General features: G+C 32.5%; 1 long non-coding RNA gene across 1 annotated transcript; it reads left to right on the forward strand.

Annotated features, from left to right (window-relative positions):
* The first annotated feature begins 976 nt into the window (after positions 1-976).
* Positions 977-6,467, forward strand: LOC123526499 (uncharacterized). Its single transcript, XR_008367318.1, has 3 exons — positions 977-1,126; positions 5,945-5,974; positions 6,207-6,467. It is a non-coding gene; the product is annotated as an uncharacterized LOC123526499 (long non-coding RNA).
* Positions 6,468-9,769: the final 3,302 nt, after the last annotated feature.

The raw sequence follows: 9,769 nt of genomic DNA on the forward strand, positions 1-9,769 counted from the left end.
TTCCTAAAATACATTTCCTTATATGTATCACTTTAAACATCTTCAAGTCAGAACCGCTGGCCTAATTTCAAAATAATTTGATATATATTTTCCTTGGGTGACCAATTAAGTGTTCAAATAATCTTGATTCACCAAACATGTCAAAAGGGTACCGTCTATGTTTCTTTTTTTCTTATATCGATTTAGTGATTCATCAAGTTATCAAGAACAATGATGACAACTAAATTGGTGGTGGAAATTCTTACGATTCTAGACAATGTGTCTCTCCAAGGAATGACAATGATATACTATTCTCAGCATACAGTCGTAAAGTTGTATACTTCCCTAGTTAGACTAAGACGAAGACTTCTCGGTGGTGTCTTTATATAGCTTAAACAGTAGTGTCTTTTTTGTCCTTTCATAACATTGTAATTTTTCACTTTGAGCGGATATATGATATTTTATGAAAGTATGTATATACTTGCAGCTGCTTTCCTGCAATTTGCAGCAAATCAAACTTGACTTATAGCATTTACATTGGAGCTATTTCCCTTTATTCAATTAGAAGCTGCAATTTGCGTCACTCATTTTCCAAAACCTGTTGAGGTATGTGAATGTTTGTATAAACGAGTGAATAAATCACATCAGATATCTACTCACTAGCCCTATTTATATGACATTTATAGCCCTTGCATTTGTTATAAAAGAAAGAAAGATCTATGCGAAAATCGAAAGCAATTTTATTGGCCACTTTGTCACTATATATGATATACGTTCCAAAAAACATGAGGTTTACTTTAGAGAAACACGCATGTGATTCTGACGGTAATGGTATCGGTCAGAACCCTATGCACCATACAAACGTGACTTTTACTACACGTACAAACCGTGCTTCAATTATTTTCTGAGGAAGCTTAAAACTTTTTCGAAAACTATTTATCTAATACCAAAAGAAATCAAAAATGCCATTTTATCCGTACGTTATTTCCAGATTTTAAAGAACTTGACTATCAAAATTGGAACCCTGGTCAGCCAGATAATAAAAGTGACCTGGAAGACTGCGCTCTGATGAGTTGGTGGGATGTACAATATGGTAAATGGAATGACTACCCTTGTGACCAGAAACATGGCTATATATGTAAATTCCGTGAGTACAATAAGCTACACTTGTCCTGAATACAAGTTAAAAAAATAAGATACAGTAAAACAAAAATACGCTGATGAACTATTTCCTTGCAGACAACAGTGTATCAGAAATTAACAAGAATAAAGCTGCTAAAAGGTAAAATAAGCATGTAGTTGAACAAATTTAACATTTAAGATACAAGGATAAAGAGCAAATAGAACTAAATATGGAAAGGTTAAATGAGAATGCCAATTTACATATGATGTGTCATAAAGCACATTTATATAAAAGAAGAAAAAAAGTGATGATCATAAATGAAATTCAGCAAAATTACAAAACATATAATTTTTCATTTTAAATATTATTAAGATAATACAAACAAGCTTTAAGTCAACAGAATACATGCGTTTTAATGAATCAAGTTCCTCTATTTAATCGTTTAGTGTGGGGCTAAATTGAAGGGTGGTCGGTCGGGAATAGTTTTGCACGAGACAGTAACACGATCACAAGAAAATTCAAGAAGTGGCGCGAAAACTCTAGCTTGTCGTTAAATAAACCACTCCAACCAATAGAATTTCACTTCCCTAATGAAACCAGTTAAAAAAGTGGATACAGAAAGGCGTGATAAAAAAAAATGAGCGAATACAGAAAGAAATGCTGTCCTCGTCATTTAAATATGCTGATATCTATTAAAATAGCCCAATTTATAAGACATTAAAGCACTAATCTGTAAGAATGAAGTATATATCAAAACCTAATTCGAGTTTAAAAAAAAAAACAGTTCCGAAAGTGCTTACCTTGGCAGTATGAATTAAAGGTGTTTCTCTTGTAGCTCTGCCTTCTGCAAAGGCATTGAGTACATGCGTTTTAGGTTCTTAAAGATTGTATTTATCTCTACAAGAGCATTTTTGTGTTTTACATTACATGCCTTCTGTGCATTTGCGTATGTAAGGGTTTCACCCGGCGGGGCTAACTTTTATTTACACTGTCCTATGACTTTGGAACATGTTGGGGTTAAGAGTGAGGTTAGGTGCGCAATAAAACGGTTTCAGTTCCCCAGTGGTGGTTTTGCCACTGACCGTTCGAAGGCGGTGCCCCACTGTGTTCCTTTATTTGTTTGTATTGTCCTTGTATGTTTGCTTTGTGTGTGTGTGTGTGTTATTGTGTTATACACTGTAAGCTAAGAACAAAGATACGATGTTCGATGTCTTACGAATATGATAACTGTGTATACTGGCATGTATATTCCGAGTGTGTAGATAAGTGCGAATGCGAATAGATACCATATCATTTAAACAATAAATTTGAAAGTTCTACTCTTTAAAGTTTGCGAGTATGATTTTTATGTATGTAATCTTACAATTTGACTTTTCTGGTTTCTCAATTAAGATAGAAAATGTTTTGGGTTTACGTTTGGGGAGGCTGTGTTTTTAGAACTTGGCTTTCCCTGTTGGATATTCATAAGTATATATTTGATGAACATAACTTGCATTTCTAGTCTACGAGTTGTACACCGAAGAACGCATTTACCTGTGTAAGGGTAATCATTGTTTCAAGGGTGCCTCAAGTAAACGGATTTATTGAGACAGAATTCTAACTCCAACATTGAAAAATTAAGGTCGAATCCTGTGGGTCTGTTTTGAATTTTGCTCACTTTTTCCAAAAATAACCATGGGTAGAAGTAAAACCTACCTACATTTCTTCCACAATGTGTAATATAAAGAATGAAGGCAAAATAGAGGCTTTTTGCCGTATGTAACTTAGTATTTTTAAAGATGTCTAACTCTACCCTTTCTGTTTTCAGAGGTAAATTCACTTTGAACAGCAAGAAACCGCTTATCAAATGAAAAGTTTCCAGTTTTGTACAATAAATCAATGATAAGTCTTGAAAAAAGTAAAAGCTTACAAGAAAAAAAAAGAAAATAAGGAAAAACATTTTGGTCCCAGTGGGGCTTGAACCTACGATGTTCGGCGGGCCTCCTCTGTTTTGGGCGACGTTAGGTGGGTGTCAAAACGAAATATCGAAATGGCACAAATCGGCCACCATATTTTAGTCATTTTCTTGTCAGTCAAATCTTCCATAAGTCAGCACTTCGAGTTGGTAAGGCAAAATTTCAAGTTGCGTAAGTGGAAATTTCGAGTGAGTAGTTGAAATTTTCATTAACAAAGAAATTTCGAGATAATTAGACGAAATTTCAATTCAGTGAGTCTAACGTCTCTTGGATTTTGGTGTAAATGAGTCGAATTTTCGAGTTAACTCTTCCGTAGGATCACCAATTTCCCGAATATAATAAAAAAAACTTTTTTCAGTAGTTACAAAAGAACTGATAGCTTAATTTTCTATTAACTCTCCTTGGTCTATCTTGAATGCGCAACTAAGACAGATAGAATTTAGATGAATCTTTTTTCTGAGGTCAGACTCTGTCAAAAGTGTATTTGAAAATATGATGTTTTTAAATAGCCTAAATACTGTCAAATAGAAGAGTAAACATATATTATGTAAGATTTCGATTACAAATACATAAATCCTTATCGGTTGATAAAATTACAAAAAGTAAAGGTCATTAAAGCATTCAATTGATCATATATGTATTTAAATACATACAATGTACATACACAATTACTGAAACACATCGAACTTAAAACATATGTGTCGAGGCACGCTAGAAACAGTGAACGTATGTGTATTTCTAGTTTACAGACGCAAACGATTAGAAAAATTAAATAGTGCCATGTTCTCAATTAGATATAGTGACAGATCTGTCTGTTTTATTTTCTAAAATAATGTATAGTACTCCCCTCAAATAAATAACCTCTTGCTACAGACCTAAATTTGTAGGTTATATGTGTACAGTAGAGAAACATTTATGAGAACCACCGATATTTTATCGGCATACAACACCCAAGTCAGCTTTGGGATAGGCTAGAAATGTTTAGTATGACTATAAGAATAATTATTACAATCGTTAAGAATTTGCATTGCATTGACATGCGCATATTTATCATCTATTCATTAGAAATGCAAGTCTGTAATGTCAATATTACTTTCCTTTCTCTTTTCGGCAATCTGGAGAAATACTGTTTACTAATTGCCGTTTACTTGTAAGTTGTTGAAATATCTCAATAAATGAATATTCTGAATATGCCAAGTAGATATGACTTTGTTATTATTGACATATGACTTTGTGCAAGATGTCTTTATAATTCTAACACGACCAGCGAATAGCCAACATACATGTACAGCAAAATCTATCTCGGGTTATTCTGCAATAAACCAGTCGCGTGCAATGACCTCATCCGATCCAGGTGCGTAGCATGGTCGTAAAAAGTAGTTACCATTTTTCTAACACTGTTGAGTATGTCGTGTTAGAATCGATCGAAATAACAAGTTCCCAAGTGTGATTTATCGTAGAATAACCCGAGATTTTCGTTCTTATGCGAAACAATATATCACTCAGACCTAAGGTCTTCGTGATATATTCAGAAAACACGGGTTATTTAAGAAATAATATATCTCATCCAGTGATTTGTCGTTGAATAAATCATTGTTTGGAGTTCAGATGCAAAGGCATTATATCACGATGGCGCAGCCCGAGTGATATAATAATACACATCTGAACGACAAACAATGACTTATTCAAGAGCAAATCACTAAATGAGATATATTATTTCGATTCTAACACGTTACCAAGGATTTTTAAGTACATCCTTGACGACATTCATTAAATATTTGCCCATTTTCAATTGGTTTCTTTTCAAGAGCGCCGCTATGCCGTTTGACGTCAGGACGTAATAATAGTGACGTCAGAACAGTGATTTGTTGTATAATAGTTCACTGTTTTCAGCCTTCTATGCTTAATAGGAAAACGAATCGGATCGTGTTAGAATCTACGATAAACCACACTTGGGAACCTATCATTGATAAATAACCATATATATTGCGCGTAAGGTAGTAAACAATTGTAACGCTTTTGAATTAATGCAGAAATTTACATTACGTTCTCCTACTGTATCACTTTCATTGCCATGTATACAGTTTATGCCAAACTTTGTGAAAATAAACATTTTGAAAACATTTCCCCTAATTTTGGGCAGTAAGCTCTAAAGAGGGTAACTAAGACTTTAATTCTTTAAATTTATTTGTGTTATAGAATAAACGAAATGTAACATAAACCATTAAATGCTGCTTAAATAAGATTGTTCGCTTTATATTTTACAATTTTGAAGGGAAAAAATTATTAACTCTTCAAACATAAAAATGTTTATGTAGATTATTCTATCTATGATACTGACCGCACAATGTATTCATAAAAATAAATGATATGTTAATCATTTTAAGCAAAGTTTGATTGAAATTACAGAGTAAAAATATTTTAAAAGTTAAATAACGGCAACGAAATAAAATACCATGATATCATCGACAAAAGTATGTTAATCGATATGTTTTTAGATTTGTTTACATCACATTTCTACTGATTGAGTAATAACAAAATCTATAAATAGATCATTTGAAAGCATAGAATACAGTCAAGTAAAATGATACGCGGTTTGAATGAGTCTGTTCATGACAGGTACTCTAATATACAGAACCTTTACGGCTCCTTTGTACTCCACGATCAAGGATATAACAGCACAAATTCCAAGTACGGAAAGAAACAGAGTTTTTTTAACATACTTTACACCCTTCACGAGTAAGTTTTGCCTAAAACTCGCAAGTCTAATTAAAACCCTATATCTGAGCATTTTATTTACAATTTATAAACAACACTTCCCACATTTTGACAGCCTTTAAAGTAATTATTTAGAATTTTGCCAATTAATTATTGACTTTCATTTCAGGAAAGGATCATACTTAACTGACATAAACAGGTACGCTTTTATCTCAGTTACAAAATGTATGTCAATATTCGAATTTCGGACAATTCTTTTTCTGTTGAATATCAGGTGATACATTATGCCTAATATTTCTACTTAGTTGTATACAATAAAATGTTCTATGTAAATTAAGTAAAATATTGTCTAATGATAATTCATATTTCCGAAATTTGATTGTTTCATTGTTAATTTTACACGACTGACAATAATATAATATTTTTTCCAGAGTGCTTTCAATTCCAATTCCAAGGACACCTTCATTGCCGTGGCATTTATTTAGACTTTATACCATTTGATGAGCGAGAAAAAAATTGTACAAACACCAATTTCAGATATTTTTATTTCTTGATATTTTGAAAATATTTATTTCAGGGAGTATTTCATACAAAGAAAATATAAACCTACCAATATTACAAAATACTAAAATTCTAGAACATAAATAGCAGTGTATGATAAATATGAAAGGGGGCAAAAATAAATGTTTGATAAAAAAATTGCAAGAAAGTTGTTGCGGAATGTACATGTATAACATGAATATATCTTCACCAATCGTGGCAGATGACATGACGCTCATATCCTGTTCAAGTAAGGCTTTAAGCATTATGCCTGACACCTGTTATACATATTCCCGTCAGTGGCGCTATGAATATAATGCCAGTAATTGTTTAGTTGTGGTATTCAATGCGACCCCAAGTTTCTACTTGAAACCGGAAGTATGGTCCTTAGGCGCAAGCGAAATAAAAATGACTCAAGATTATACTCATTTAGGCATTAAGACAGACAGTTACTTAACCTTTAGTCTGCTGACGGAAAATGATTCTGCCTTTGCGACCAGTGCAGACCAAGATCAGCATGCACATCCGTGCAGTCTGATCATGATCTGCACTGTTCATCATTCAGTCAGTATCTTTTTGGTAAGTACCCCTTTTAACATTTAAAAGTACTGTCCAAATTGGAAGATGGACAAGTTCATTATAGAATTTTAGCAGGGTAAGGGTTAAGCACTAGACAGGTAATGTAGGACGCTGGTGTGAAATTGCGAGGTACACTTTTAGGAATTTCTAATAGTGGATTGCATCCAGAGGGATTGAACTGTATTACATTGTATAAAAGTTACAAAGCGGATGTTTTACCAAAAGATTTTTATATGGGTGTGAGCTGTGGAATAATATTTCGTCTACAGATTTACTTCAGCTAGAGAGATCCCACAGATTTTGCCTAAAGTGTATTCAGCGGTACCAAATAGTACCGGCACAGACTTTACTTGCTATCGGTTCAATGTCAATTTAAAGTGAAATTAGTTATAAGAAATTACTGTGCAGACTACCCATACATTGCCTTGCGAAACTAGTGTTGTTATATTTTCTGCTCCTTCGGGATCATTGATTTCGATTCATTTAGATTTGAAGATCGAATACGCTAAGCGGGCGGGCTAAAAATGTGTCGTAAGATAATCAGAAAGCAGTTATAAAAGAACAATAGTTCGCTTAATATATTTTTGGGTGTACATGATCGTTTGTGACGTTTGTGATATTAGCTTTATTTATTAGCATAAACAATGGAGTTGCAATGTGAATTTACAACAACAGAGACAATAATCTAGACATAAGAATGGTAAAGTGCATTGTGCGTGCATAGCTGGCTTCTAACCTACTTTAAAAGTTGTAGTGTCATATTCGCATTCTAAATCGCATATACGTTTATGTATGTTTACAACAGTGTGTTTGGTTATGTCCGGCTGGAGACTGTCATATATAATTTATTTAATACTGAGACTCAGAAATACAACATTCAATGAATCACGTATATTTCTAAATGTATAAAATAAAAATAGAATACAAAGGTTATTTAGGGCATAACAAGCTGGAAAAATACAGAAAAGTCAGAAATACAATATTCAGTGGATCATTTTCAATTTAAACTAAAATAAAATAGGTTCTGTACAATACGAGATATATGTAAAAAACAGTAAAAGTGCGGAAACGTTAACAACAAATGACTTATACGAACATTTTAGAACTTTGTATAGTACAGATACGATAAATGATAATGCAAAGTACGACCAAAATATTATAGAGAGAAATAAGCATGTCAGAAATGGAGAAGGCAGTCTTTTCACAAAATAATAATAAAAGCAGTGGAGAAGATACAGTAATAGCGGAAATTTATAAATGTTCATTTCATGAAACTTCTCAGTTTATTCTTACTCTTTTTAACCGAATATTTCTCACAGGTGAATACCCTAAGGCGTGGGGGTCCGGAATTATTGTACCAATACATAAAGGTGGTTACGTGGAAAATGCTAGAAATTATCGAGGCATAACTTTAATAAATGTAATTGCAAAAATTTAGACAACCAATACGGATTCCAAAAAGGAAAATCAACGATAGACTGCATCTTTATATTACACTCTATTATAGCAAAACATTATCCAATAAGATGAGGTTGTACGTAGCCTATGTGGATTTTGAAAAGTGTTTTGATAAATAAGAACGGTCTTTCATTTTTTCATAAACTTATTCAGCAAAATGTTAGTTCAAAACTTGTAAAAGCAATCAAAGGTATGTATAGCTGTGTAAAAGCAGCTGTAAAATACAATAAACAATTGTCGCCAAGCTTTGAATCTAATATAGGTGCCAAACAGGGCGACCCAAGTTCAAGTCTTTTGTTTTTATTTTTTGTAAATGACCTAATTAACAGCATTAATAGAAATATTGAGGGATTTTCTAATTTAGATGATTTACAATTATTCATGCTACTTTTTGCAGACGACACTGCGTTATTTGCCCATACCCCAGAGGCGTTACAGTCAATGTTAAATGATTTACAGATATATTGTCAAACTTGGAACTTAAAAGTTAATATAGCTAAAACTAAAATAATGATATTCGAACAAGGAAGACATTCTACTCATATTTTCACATTTAATAATTAAATTTTAGAAGTTGTTAAAACCTTTAAGTATCTAGGTATTTATCTATTTAAAAACGGGAACTGGTATCGAACCCAGCAGCATATTGCTCAGCATTCCCTGCATGCATTACATAATTTATTCACAGTATTCAATCAATTAGATCTAAAGACACATGATAAATGTAAATTATTCGATACCTTGGTAGGATCTATTTTACATTATGGTGCTGAAGTTTTTGGCTACAACGAAGGTAGAAGTATTGAATTAGTACACTGTAAATTTCTTAGAAAGATACTTTGCGTGAGAAAATCAACTAACTTAGATGCATTATATGGAGAGCTAGGACGATATCCAATGGCAATACACCGTAAAATAATAATGATCAGATATTGGTTTAAAATACTAAAATTAAACAATAACTGCATACTTAAAAAAACATATAACATGCTTAAAGAAGATGCAGATAATAACACGTCATATAATGGAAAAAGCTGGGCTTTTCACATAAAAACTTTGTTAAATGAAATAGGTATTTCAAATATTTGGTTACAGCAAGATAGACTTGATATTAATTTACAAATAATTAAACTTAGAATACTAGATACTTATAAACAAAGCTGGTACGCAAACATAAATAATTCCAATAGACTTAAGTTTCATCTTATAGCATTCACAAATACACATTTGAACTAGAAAAATATCTTAACGTAATAAACAATAACAAACATAGAATCGTTTTAACTAAATTTAGAACATCAGCTCATAATTTAGAAATAGAAAGGGGTCGACATGAAAATATCCCCAGAGAAAATAGGAAATGTCGAAATTGTCCTTTAAATTTGATAGAGACAGAGTATCACTTTTTACTAATATG

The sequence above is a fragment of the Mercenaria mercenaria genome, chromosome 15, assembly GCF_021730395.1.
Source record: "Mercenaria mercenaria strain notata chromosome 15, MADL_Memer_1, whole genome shotgun sequence".
NCBI classification, from domain to species: Eukaryota; Metazoa; Mollusca; class Bivalvia; order Venerida; family Veneridae; genus Mercenaria; species Mercenaria mercenaria.